The sequence below is a fragment of the Oryx dammah genome, unplaced genomic scaffold, assembly GCF_014754425.2.
Source record: "Oryx dammah isolate SB20612 unplaced genomic scaffold, SCBI_Odam_1.1 HiC_scaffold_26, whole genome shotgun sequence".
Lineage (NCBI taxonomy): Eukaryota > Metazoa > Chordata > Mammalia > Artiodactyla > Bovidae > Oryx > Oryx dammah.
Window position 1 is genome coordinate 59,923,658 of NW_024070210.1, and position 13,587 is coordinate 59,937,244.

Below are 13,587 nucleotides of genomic sequence, written 5' to 3' on the forward strand. Positions count from 1 at the left end.
AAAAGAAGTCCAGAATGGTGGTAGCTAAAAGACAAGGAAGGGAACAACCTGTGAAAATAGAACAAAGGAAGGTTCTAGGACCCGAATGAGGACCTCAGGTAAAACAAACAGCATTCCTGGCTAGCCCAGTTTACATAGGGCAGGCCCAGGCAGAGAAGAAAAAACATAAAAAGAGCCAAAATTGGGCTGGGGGCCTCTCTCCTCTTTGCATCTTTTGGGTCAGCATGCCCTCATGCCTCCGGAATGTGTTTTCCTTTACTTTCTAAATAAAACTGAGCTGTAACACTGGTTCATTCGAGAGCTGTAACACTGGTCCAGCTGAGGGCTGTAACACTGGTCCATCTAACCCTTCAAATTTTTGTCTCAATGACACAGAACCGAGGAAATTACACACTCCTCTGACAATTCTTGTAAAGATTCTTTTCCCATTTAGGTTATTACAGAATATTGAGCAGAGTTCCCTGTGCTATACAGTAGGTCCTTGTTGGATATCTATTTTAAACATATCTGTGTATACATGTCCACCCCAGACTCTCAATCTACCCCTCCCCACCATTCCCCTCCAACCATCAATTCATTCTCTAAGTCTGTGAGTTTGTTTTGTAAATAAGTTCATTGTAAATAAATTCTGTTTCGTAAGTAAGTTCATCATTTTTTAAGGTTCTGCATATAAGCAATATCACGTGACATTTTTCTCTGACCTACTTCACTTCAGTTCAATTCAGTTCAGTCACTCAGTCATGTCCAACTCTTTGCGACCCCATGAATCGCAGCACACCAGGCCTCCCTGTCCATCACCAACTCCCGGAGTTCATTCAGACTCATGTCCATCGAGTCAGTGATGCCATCCAGCCATCTCATCCTCGGTCGTCCCCTTCTCCTCCTGCCCCCAATCCCTCCCAGCATCAGGGTCTTTTCCAATGAGTCAACTGTTCGCATGAGGTGGCCAAAGTACTGGAGTTTCAGCTTCAGCATCATTCCTTCTAAAGAACACCCAGGACTGATCTCCTTCAGAATGGACTGGTTGGATCTCCTTGCAATCTAAGGGACTCTCAAGAGTCTTCTCCAACACCACAGTTCAAAAGCATCAATTCTTTGGCGCTCAGCCTTCTTCACAGTCCAACTCTCACATCCATACATGACTACTGGAAAAACCATAGTCTTGACTAGACGGACCTTAGTTGGCAAAGTAATGTGTCTGCTTTTCAATATGCTATCTAGGTTGCTCATAACTTTTCTTCCAAGGAGTAAGCGTCTTTTCCTAAACAAGGAAACTGAGGAGTGGAACAGTCGTGCAAGGTCACACACACTTAGTGATGGAGCTGGGGTTTGGGCTGAGGCTAGCCGATTGTGAGTAGGAGAATGTACTTCAGGCCCTCAAATCCACGTCATTGGCAGTGGCTGGCTCTGCATATCTGGCACCCTTCAGATGGGTGTCCTGAGTGTCCTGCAGCCTGCAGGGCCCAGCGGATGCTCAGGGAGTGTGGCTGCCCCCCTGTCATTTGTCTGTGTGGCTCCACCCCCTCTGTTGCTTCTGTGGCCCCCCTACTCCTACCCTGTGAATGGCTCTGACATTAAATATTGGAAAGTCAGAGACAGAGTGGGGAAGATTCTGAGAAAAGCAACAAAAGTGATTCAGGAAAGAAAGGGGTTGATGTATTTGGAAAGATAAAAAGAGTTATATTTATCTGACTGTGCTGGGTGACAGCTAAGAAAGGATGTGAACACCCAAGAGGGCAAAGAATGGGCTAGGACTGTCTTTTTTTGAGGTACTTTACAGCTCCAGCATCAATACCTCTCTGTCTGGTCTCATGCTGAAATTCAGCAAGGATTTATTGAGTGTGGGAGGCTTTACTTTTGTATTCAGTGTGTTTCCAGAGGCTGTGTCTAAGCGGCTCAGTTGTAAGGTAGGAACCCGAGGGCACTGTGTTGGTGCCTTCCTCTGAGCTGATGCATTTTGGCATCATTGTTGGAAGTCATCAAATGAGTGGGATAAGCCAGAGAGATACGATTTTTATACCTGAAAGAGACCTGAAAGATCATCTAATGGTCATTTTCTACGTAAGAAGACTGAAGCTCCAGGTAGTTATGTGATCTGTCCAGAGTTACATGGCAAAGTTGGTGACAGGCAAAGCAGAAAGGCATCCTGATTAGAAAGTACAGTGCGCATGAGGTCTGTGAAAAAGAGCCAGGCCAATCACATTAGAGACATATTGAGGGACATCTCTCTACCAGGTCCAATTCTAATCTCTGAGATGCAGCCATGAACCAGACAGGCCAGGTTCCTGCCCTCATAGCATTTACATTGTCATAGAAATTATTATAGAGGTTGGCAGAATCCATGTTTAAACCCAGCTGTACCCAGCCAGTGACAGGAAGGGCTGTCACTGGTAGGACACCGGTGGGGTGAGGTGGGGAAATCAGGAGAGAGCTCCTGTTCCTCCACTGTGATAAAAAGGGGATGGTGAGCACAGCATGGCCGGTTACTCTTCTCAGACTTACCAGTCACATGAGTTACTCTACCTCCTTGGGTTGAGTGCATCTTTGGACAGAGAGAGGTCAGCAGTGTGTCACACATGGGGCTCTCTCCTATGGAAGGAAACTTTATTTGGCTGCATCGTACAGCATCATACATATGGGATCTTCGTTCCCTGATCAGGGATCGAACCTGTGACCCTTGCAGTGAAAGCGCAGAGTCTTTAATGACTGGAGTGCCGGGGAAGTCCCTGGAAGGAAACTTATTCTCTCCTCACTGGAAGAAATACAATAATAATACAATAATCAAATGTACAAAGGTAAAATTTGCATTGTGGCAAGCCTCATAAGTGGGCATTCCTGGCAACTTAATTATCTATTGGTGGACATTACAGTTGCTCCTTTGTTTTGTTCTTACAAAAATGCAGCAGTGAATATCCTGGGACATCTGGTAATACATTTGCTAACTAGTGGTAGGTAAATTTCTAGGCGCAGAGTTAATGGCTCAAAGAAAATGTGCATTTCAAATTTTGATAGCTATTGCCAAATTGCTCTCCAAGAATGTTGCACCGATCTGCATTCTCAACAGCAGCATCGGAACGAACTTGCAGGTTCAAGCGCTGGGCACGTAGTCTGTTTTAAATGATTCAGAGAGAACGTTCAGTTTCTATAATATTGTATAAAGTGATAGCACATAAGTTTGTAGAGTGTTTGTTGGGCATTTTACTTAGTATGATCTTATTTAACCCGCATTCCTCTGAGGAGGGTATTATGGTTTCCATTTAAAATATGATGATATGGAGGGTAAGCAAGATTAAATTGCCCAGGGTCAGAGTCACAAATGGCAGAGAAAGTTCATAGTCCAAGCAGTCTGGTTCCTGTGGTTGTGCCACATAACACTCCAGCTGTGTGACACGGCTGATGCTGGGAAAGATTGGGGGCAGGAGGAGAAGGGAATGACAGAGGGTGAGATGGCTGGATGGCATCACTGACACAGTGGACATGGGTTTGGGTGGACTCCAGGAGTTGGTGATGGACAAGGAGGCCTGGCGTGCTGCGGTTCATGGGGTTGCAAAGAGTCGGACACGACTGAGCGACTGAACTGAACTGAACTGTGTGACACGGTGATTTTGCAAAGAGAAGAGCGTAAGAAAAGGATGGTGCTGTAAAAGATGAATTCTCTTGAAAGAAGGTGCTGCTTTCATGCAAATATTCCTTATAATGAGGCATCTGAAAGAGTCATTGACAATGTGTGGTGTATATAAGGAGAACTGCTAAATAAAATGTTTTCTGAAGATTTGCATGAAACATCAGCTGGGTTTTGATGCTTGTTGGTTGTTTAAAATGTTTATTCATGTTGAACAATGTTTATTTATTGAAAGTATCATCTATTTAAATCAAATTATCTCCATAACTGAATATTTATATGGATGCTTTATTGAATATTCCTAAACATTTGCCCAAACCACAAATGATTTATTCACAGTTATAAATGTTTACTTCTTTAGAGTAAAAAATTGCTTAAAAGGAACTTAAAAGCAAATTGGCATTTCTGCCATTTGTGAACATCTGCAGTGCTTTCTGCACATTAGCTGCTAGATAGTTCTGCCTTAGAAAATAACTAAATATTCTAATTATTTATGTTCAATAAAATATTTAAAATTTACACAGCGTCTCTTTTATTGTGTCATGTAGCAGCAGCAGCTCTTGGCTCTGGGGCCCACTGGTAATAGATGGATTTTGAGATTTTTCAAACACCTCAGCTTTGCGCCAGCATTTAATTAGCTGAAACCCCATTTATTTCACTGTACATTCCAGCGCTATGAACATTAGGCCTTAAATAATCCTGGGCTGAACAGATGCCAGTATGAGCTATGAAGAAAGCAATAAACAAAGTGATGCAGGGCCTCATGGTTTTATTTACTGTACTGAAGGTTCCCAGGGACTAGATTTGGAAGCTTTACTGTTACCTGTAAAGGATCATTGACCCTTTGATGGATGGACACAATTATGCGCTTCTTTGGCTTCGTTGAAGGTGAACGCTTCAGGAGTCTGGAGACCTCAGTGGGAAGCCTCACCTGTGCAGAGGGGGACAGGGCAGGGTGGGCACTGGATGGTGACCTCGAGGCCCTCTTTGGCTCTCTCATCTATGGGTCCATCATTCTGGTCACAGTCCCCAGGCTGAGAGTGACTTGCGATGCTCCCTCTCTTTCTGGGTGTGCCAATTTGTTGTGGTGGTCTTAACAAGCACTGTCTTACTGTTTCTGAATCAGATGAGGGCCCAGGTTTTCCAGGGTTACACTCAACACCCTCTCCTCCCAGACATGTGCACACATCTGGTGTCAAAAAATGCTCTGTCTGGGTCCCACTGTTAAAGCAATGAACTTGTTGGGAAGATAGAGAGTGAGCCCGTCTGGGGCAAGCAGGCACACACTTGCCAGGAAAGTGGCTTCGAAGGCAGATTCTAGATGTCCTCGCCAGCGCTTCTCGCCTTCCCATTGCATTCCATGAGCCTCACATTGGATGTAAGGGTATATTTACTCAAGGTAAAGTCTGTTGAAATAGGAAAATAAACCAGAAAACAGGAAAAGGCTAACCTCAACCCTGTTAATCTCATGACCCTGCTCATCACCATCCTTTCCTCAAAGTTGTTTTTTCTCCTCTTCAACGTCTCTCCTTCTTCTTCTTCTTAAACCATTTAAAAATTGAAGTAGTTACTTTACAATGTTGTGATAGTTTCAGGTGAACAAAAAAGTGATTCAAATATTTTTCATTTTTGTTTTCTGTTATGGGTTATTACAAGATAGGGAATATAGTTCCCTGTGCTATACAGTAGGTCTTGCTGTTTATTTCATATATAGTAGTATGTATGGTATTCCTAATTTATACGCTCCCTCCCCTCACTGTCCCCTTTGGCAGCCATAAGTTCTTCAACACTTCTTCAAAGTGCAAGGACATTTATGGGAGAAAAATGAGGGGGACAAATCAGAAAAGTGTGGAATAGATGAAGAGTGAGAAGAAATAAACTAGATGATTTAGGTTATGCCCAGCTGGAAATGCCACTGGGGTAGCAGCTGAGAATAGGTGTGGACAGGGGTGCCCATAACTCCCCAGCACTCACCTAGTAGTTGGGGGCTAGAGATGAAACAGAGTGGGGAGAGAAGTCTGGATTCTATCAGATTTTTCCCATTCCCTCCCAATTTGCTGTTAAACCATTATTCATCTTATCTAGGGGGACAATGTGAGACCTTTGCAAGGATGAAACCATATCATACAGCCCTTCATCCTCTGGTGATGCTGGTGGTGGTGGGAATGAATGCAGGCGGGACCTGCCCCTACTGTCCTGTCCTCTGCCTGGCTTTTCTCTGCTCCTGCCCCTGGTCCGTGATGTGGACAAGAGTCTTCACCTTAAGCCCTCCTCTGACCTAGTTGGCCGCATCAGGTTCACGCATCTGATGATAGAGATCAAGCTTACTCCTCTGTACCTCACTCTGGGGGCCTGCTTATCGCTAACTCCATTTCTGGGACTGACTCTGTGATGTTCGGAAGACAGGTTGACTTAACAGGACAGCTCTCTTAAAAGGAAACTTTAACCAACACTGTCTTAGTCATTTGTTTTTCTTAGCTATAGTTGTTGACTGTAAGTCTAGAGAGAAAATGTTTTGACTTTGGGCTGCGGTTTAGGCATTTAGGTTAGTTAGGAAAAGTCATCTATATTTTCTTGGTTTTAGCTCATTGTTTCTTTGTTGTAATTTCATTTAATTCAATGCTCATAAAAATTAGGATATGCAAAAATATGTCTAGTAAAAAATAGATATCACTTCCCCACAGTTTGATATCTTGTTTTGTTTTGCTTTATTACCATATCAATAACTTAAAAAATAATTTTATGATAATGATGGTGTCTAATCCACTACTGCTCTCCCAGAGAGTGTGGATCTGATGTTAGCTCAAGAGTAATAAATGTCACTTGGGAGAGAACTGATGAATCACCACAGAGCTATCTTTGGGTAATCATTTTATGGCAATCAGAGACAAACTTAATTTTGTCTTGACAGACATATTTGATGGTATGTCTTTTCTTATCAAAATTTCCATCTTTTTTCCATCCGTTTCCACTGGTGTTGATATCTTACCCTCGTGTGTAGAACAGTGGCATTCCGTTAAAGAGAAAAGACTTATTTAATGAATAAATGAATTCTGGAAAGTTTTAGGGTGTAATAATGATATCTTACATCTGTCTAACTAGGGGATATTCCATTTTTTTTCAAAGAACTTATATATTCTTCATCTAATTTGTTTCTCAAAAAAGTCCTATAAATCGATACACAATCTCTCCTATTTCTACAAATGAAAGAATTGCAGTTAAAAAATTGTGACAGGGAATTCCCTGGTGGTCCAGTGGTTAGGAGTCTGTGCTTTCACTGCTAAGCCCCCAGGTTCAATCTTTGGTCAGAGAACTAAGACCCCACAAGCCGAGTGGTCAAAAAAAAAAAAAAAAAAAAAAAATGTAACAAAAGTGGGACTAGATCTTCTTGTCCAGAGCACTGAAGTTTCATGTTGCACAAAACAGTATAACTTAATCTTTTCTGATTTTATTATTTTAGAGTTACACAAGTATACACATAAATACACTTTTGTTTTTTAAGTATCAAGGAATACAGGTGTATAAAGAGCAAAATGGAAGTTCTCTTGTCCTGCAAACGCCACTTCTAGTTCTTCCCCCTGTTCACCTGGCCTCAACAATGGGTATGTATAGTATATCCATTCTTTTACGCAATGACATCAAAAGGTATGTGTACACACAAGTGTTCAGGTAAATGGAATCTGATTTGCTTTATCACTTCACAGTCACTATTGGAACATTGTCCAAAATTGGAACATTGTCCATGTCAGCATTTAATTCTACCTCATTTTTAAACAACTGCTTAGATTTCTCAGCATATGGTCGTACCATAAATTAAAAAAATTCTATATTGATGGTTATATAAAGTTGTTTGAATTTTGGGGACTCCCCAGTGGTTAAGATTCTGTACTTCTACTGCAGGGGACATAGGTTTGATCCCTGGTCATGGAACTGAGATCCTGCATGCTTCGTGGCACAGCCAGAAAAAAGGTTGCTTGAACTTTGAAGCTTTGAACTTTTATAAACAGTGATGCTGAATTTAACATCCTTGTATATGTATACTAATTTTGTCAAATTCTTTCTTATTTCCAGCCTGGAACTGTTAAATAAAAAAAAAAGCTGTTTAAACCTATTTATATTGCAGGTTAGGTGGTTTTACCTTGCATCATAAGATTAAATGATAGTATATACTAATTTAACTATGTCTTAAAAGTAGGAGAGATTTTATGATTTAAGAGAGAGATAGCATTTTGGATTTTTCTTCCTCATACTTCATGGCAGATTCTGCTAAATTTCCCTCTCCTTAATATCATTCTCCTTCATGTTCCCTACTAGCACTGGTTTGGGGCAATAATGGAGCAATGTAAAACTAGATTTTCCAGGCTTTTTTAGAAATAAGAGTGACTCTGTTCTGGGCAGTTAGACACAAGTCCAGGAAAACTGGGCAGATTCAGTTGGTACACATCATTTGCCTCCAGCCTTTCCTCTTCCCTTTCTATGGGGGCTTCCCAGGTGTCTTGGCCATAAAGAACCCGCCTGCCAATTCAGGAGACACAGGAGACGTGGACTCCATCCCTGGGTCGGGAAGATCCCATAGAGGAGGAAATGGCAACCCACCCCAGTATTCTTGCCTGGAGACTCCCATGGACAGAGGAGCCTGGCAGGCTACAGCCCGTGGGGTCGCAAAGAGTTGGATACGACTGAGCACACACACGCTTCTCCTTTCTACTGCTGCCTAGAGGGAAGTCATCATGTGACCATGAGGACAAGGGCCACATACTAAAGATGGAAGAGCTGGGGATTAGATGAAGCCTGAATCACTGGTGATTTCTTTGAGCATCTGGCCCAGCCATGGTTGGCCTGCTTCTGATTTCTGCTTCTATAAGAAAAATAAACCCTAATTTGTGAAGGCAGTCAAGTCAGATTCCTGCTGCATACAGCTTAACACAATTTGAACAGAGTCTTAGTTACCGAACAAACATAACTCAGCCTAAGTGAGTGAGTTGTCTGAAGATTCCTATCTCTGACCTTCAAAATTGTGTGTTCCATGTCAGAGACTAAGGTTTTGTTTTTTTTTTTCTAGCGAAGTATTCTTATTTATTGCTTTACATATAATTATATCTCTATCTGTATATATCTAATTATTTTTTGAGCTATTATGCAAAAGATTAAAAATATCCTGAGGATCATGACAGATATTTGTGTATGTTTAGTCGATATTTTTTTGTGTCCTTTGTCTTTGGCATTGGCTGTCTGTTTTATGAGAAACTGAATTTGAAACTTCTAATATGTGAGGTGTCTTTTCCTGAGAGACTCAGGAGGAAGACAGTGTCATTTGTTGCCAGGTTGGTGTCTTTTTTTTTTTTTTGATTGTCTTTAGAGCATATGGAGTCGATTATTTTCTCCTGGTGCCAGGTTTGAAAGGGGTGCTGTCAAACAGTAATAATGTAATATTGTTTTAAATAAATTTTGCATCAAAGTAAAAACATGTGGGAGAAACATCTTTTTCACTTTGTTGATGGGTCGAGTTTGTTTTCATTAAAAAAAAAAAGTTTGAAAGCTCTTGCTAGTGTGCATTAAAGGGATTAACCCTCTGGAACCATGACCTTCCTGAGCCCCTGAGAGAGGGCTGTGAGTGTGTCTGAGCGGTGTGGGAATTGCTGAAGGATGGGGTGGGAATTGAACATGTCTGAGAAATTTTGGCATATATTATACGTTTGGAAAAGCAAGGCATTATCAGCTTCCTAGGGCTGCTGTAACCAACAGGTTGGGCAGCTTAAAACCACAGACATGAACTGTCTCATGACTAAGAACTAAAGACCAAAACCAAGGTGTCAGTAGGGCCATGTTCACTCTAAAGCCTGTAGGGGCCTCTTCCTCGCTCGTGGTGGTGGCCAGCAGTCTCTGGGATTTCTTTCTTATACATATGTCACTCCACTCCTGTCTTCCTGTAGCGTTCTCCTGTGTCTCTTCACGCTGTCTTTCCTCTGGGCATGTCAGTCTCTGTGTCCAGATCCTCCCTTTTACAAAAACTCCAGTCCTGTTGGATTAGAGCCCACCACAATGACCTCAGTTTGATTTGACTATCCCTGTAAAGAGTCTATTTCTAAAATGGTCTGGTGATGAGGTGCTTGGGGTCAGGACTTCAGTGTGTCTTGGGGGGATACAGTTCAACCCATGGCAAAAGGTTTTCCATGTCTAACTTGGAATAATCAGGAAAGAGTTTCTCACACATATCTACTATTAACCTGAATTTTGGAGCAGGAAAGCAGAGTCGTAAATTTGATGTCATTTGTTGTAAGCACTTTATCTCCTTGAGAGTTCCCCTCCTAGATGTCATGTTCCATTTTGCCTCCTATTAAAACCACTGCCTGGTCCTAATCAAGCTCCATGTGGGCCTCTCTTTCTAGTGATGCCCCTAGGATCTTGGCCTTTCCAGACCCCTCTCCATCAAAAGTGCTAGGTTTCAAGGAGTCATTTTCATGGTCACCTCCCTGCACTTGGGTTGGAGTAGTTCTATAAGGCTCAGTCCTTCCTTGTTACCCCTGAGATGGTTGCTGTCCATTCTCATAATGAGACCTTGCCATCTCTGGGCATTTCCTCTTAAGCAAGGTGGTTGGTTTCTATCCACAATGTCTGATTTCCTCTGCCCTTCTTAGGGTATTGATCCCTTTCCTTGTCCACTGCCTTCTTTTCCAGTTCAGCAAAATGTTTACCCTTTCCTGATAATGATTTCTTTTGGAGTGGCTATTGGTTCATCAAGGGGCTCTGGAGTTTTCTTCCAGTTAGGCCTGATCCCTGAGACCACAAAAAGCACATCTCTTTTCTCTGGAAGATGGCCTTAGCCTTAGAAATGCTGGAGCCAGAGAAAAAGGGAACAAAGGTCTTGCAGCCCATCCTTGGAAAGATTGCCTTACCCCCAAGAATGGGCAGAATGACTTCTATATAAATATAGCAAAGAGGAAGATGAAGTGAGATTTCATGTTAAAACTGGGTTGGATATTTGCTTCCTGTGATAGGCAGATTCTCTGGGCCAGTTTTGTTTGAGCAGACCCATCAATATACTTCATGGGCCATGATAGTGGCAAGTGGGTTTGGTCATGGAGGTAGTCTCTGATGCAGACACATGGTAATTACTCATTAAGAAGTATTACATTTCCAAGCCTAAAATAACCTTTAGTAAAGTTTTATGTTGTAAAAATTCCTGTTAGATAATTTGGCTAATTGTTACTTAACTGCCACAATAACAAACCACCACAAATATCAGAAACCGATTCTCTGTCAGTTCTGGAGGCTGGAAGTCTGAAGTTGACATCCGTTGGCAGAAGTCTAGGTGTCGGCAGGGCCCCACTCCCTTCAGAACTCTCTTCCAGCATCCGGGGTTGCTGGTCTTCCTTAACTTATGACGGCATCACTCCATTCTGGTCTCCATGTCTCATTGCCTTCCCCTCTTCTGTCTGTGCCAAATCTTCCTCTGCTTTGCTTTTTAAAGGTACTTGTGGTTATATCTGGGGATTCTTAGTAAAGAATCCACCTGCCATGCAGGAGACTCAAGAGACATGGTTTCAATCCCTGGGTTGGAAAGATCCCTAGGAGGAAGACACGGCAACCCACTCCAGTGTTCTTGCCTGGAGAATCCCATGGACAGAGGAGCCTGGCGGGATAGGGCTACAGTCCATGGGATCACAAGAGTCGGACATGACTGAGGCGACTGAGCATGGCATGGCACGTGATTGCATTTAGGGTCCACCTGGATAATTCAGGATCATCTCTGCTCTTCAGAGCCAGAACTCAGTTACATCAGCAAGGTCTTTGCCATATGGGGTCACATTTATAGGTTTCAGAGATTAGGATCTCATACCTTCTGATGCCATTATTCAACCCACCACAGGTACTGTGTGTGACAGCCATGCGTCTGCCGGGGACTTCTCTACAATGGGCACCTGCCTTTTAGATGGGCCTTTGTCCCAGCTGGTGACTCCTCCCTTTGTTATTGAAGGCCTCAGGACGCTCCCTGGCCCCTGGTGTGTTAGCAGAGGGAACTGTGGAGATTAGTCTTTGTATGACCTGAGATCTCTGTCCACAGCCTTAGCAATAAATGGCAGACCAAGGAACTTGAGTTAATTGCCTTGGCACACAGAGGGGCACGGACATGTGCACGCACATGTACGTGTGTTCACTGTGCTTCTGTTACAGAGCAGTGTATCCTTCCTTTGACTTTGGGACTTGGCTTTTGCTTTGGACTTGGGAATCATGGGGCCTTGACTATTCATTTGGGAAGAGGCTTATCAAAACCTCATCCTAACTGCGAGTTTCTTCCTGCGTCTCAATGATGAAGAGAATCCTTCCTCAAGGTTCTGGTATCGCTGGAGCTCTACTACCTAAAGGCCGCAGGAGGTAGAAGGGAGCCACAGACAGCTCAGGATTCTTCCTCTCAGTGGCTGCTGCTGCTGCTGCTAAGTCGCTTCAGTCGTGTCCGACTCTGTGCGACCTCATAGACGGCAGCCCACCAGGCGCCCCCGTCCCTGGGATTCTCCAGGCAAGAACACTGGAGTGGGTTGCCATTTCCTTCTCCAATGCATGAAAGTGAAAAGTGAAAGTGAAGTTGCTCAGTCGTGTCTGACTCTTAGCGACCCCATGGACTGCAGCCCACCAGGCTCCTCTGCCCATGGGATTTTCCAGGCAAGAGTATTGCTGTGGGGTGCCATTGCCTTCTCCAAGTAACTGGTAAATCAGGGCTGAGCTGTGGAGTCTTCCTTGAGGTTGTTATATCTTGTTGAAAGCCTCAGAGGATATATTTTCCCCGATCATTATCCCTGGGATTTGGCTATGCTGTTTGCTATTGATAAGATTTTGGAAAAATGATGTAAGAAGACTCTTGAGAGTCCTTTCGATAGCAGGGAGATCAAAGTAGTCAATCCTAGAGGAAATCAACTCTGAATATTCGTTGGAAGGACTGATGCTGAAGCCGAAGCTCTAATACTTTGGCCACCTGATGTGAAGAGCCAATCATTGGAAAAGACCCTGATGCTGGGAAGATTGAAGGCAGGAGGAGAAGGGGATATCAGAGGACGAGATGGTTGGATGGCATCACTGACTCAATGGACAGGAGTTTGAGCAAACTCCGGAAGATAGTAGAGGACAGGGAAGCCTGGTGTGCTGTGGTCCATGGGGTTTCAAAGAGTCAGACATGACTGAGCGACTGAACAACAACAAAGCTAGTTTGATTCTCCTGATGATTCTTTAAATAGCTGCTGACACCAAGCAAGGCAAGGGTTTTGACATTCAAAATGAGAACTAGAGCTGAGTTAGATCCCAATTTTCAGTCACTAAGGACCCAGGAGGTAACATTCCTGTGCCCAGCTAGCGTTTAAATTTGAATCCGTCAACTTGCCTCTTAGAAGAGTTTCCCCTTCATTTACCTTTTCTAAGCAGGAACCACTGGCATAGAAGATTATTGGTGTAGTAACAAAAATAGAACTAGTAATAAAATAAATTCACCTTCTTGTCTCCTGTTAGTTCTTAATCTATCTGTCTGTCTATATATCTATCTATTCTGGGCCAAGAGGTTCTCCATCTTGTCTCACTCCAGGAAAGTCACTTAATCCCTTGCCATAGGCTGTGTTTACAGTGTGCTGATACCCTTTGATTCATTATGCTGAGGACAGATGTATTGTCTTCTTGGATGGTACATCTACCCAAGTGTACCCCTTTTGAGTTAATTATGGTCATTGCCTTACTGCTTTCTGGATGCCGTTTCCATTTGCAAAGTGTAACCGGTGAAGATGTTGGGAGTTTTGAGTATGAAAAGGAGCTGCCCCCAGGCTGTGGAATGCTGGTGCTTTAGTGGTACTCTGACAAAAGGCAACCTGAAGTACAAAAGTACCCTTTCCAAATGAATGAGAAGAATCAAGCTCTCCCCTATATAGTTCTTACATCATTGGCGTCTACTATTGTGGGCAAACTTGAGCACACCACAAATGACT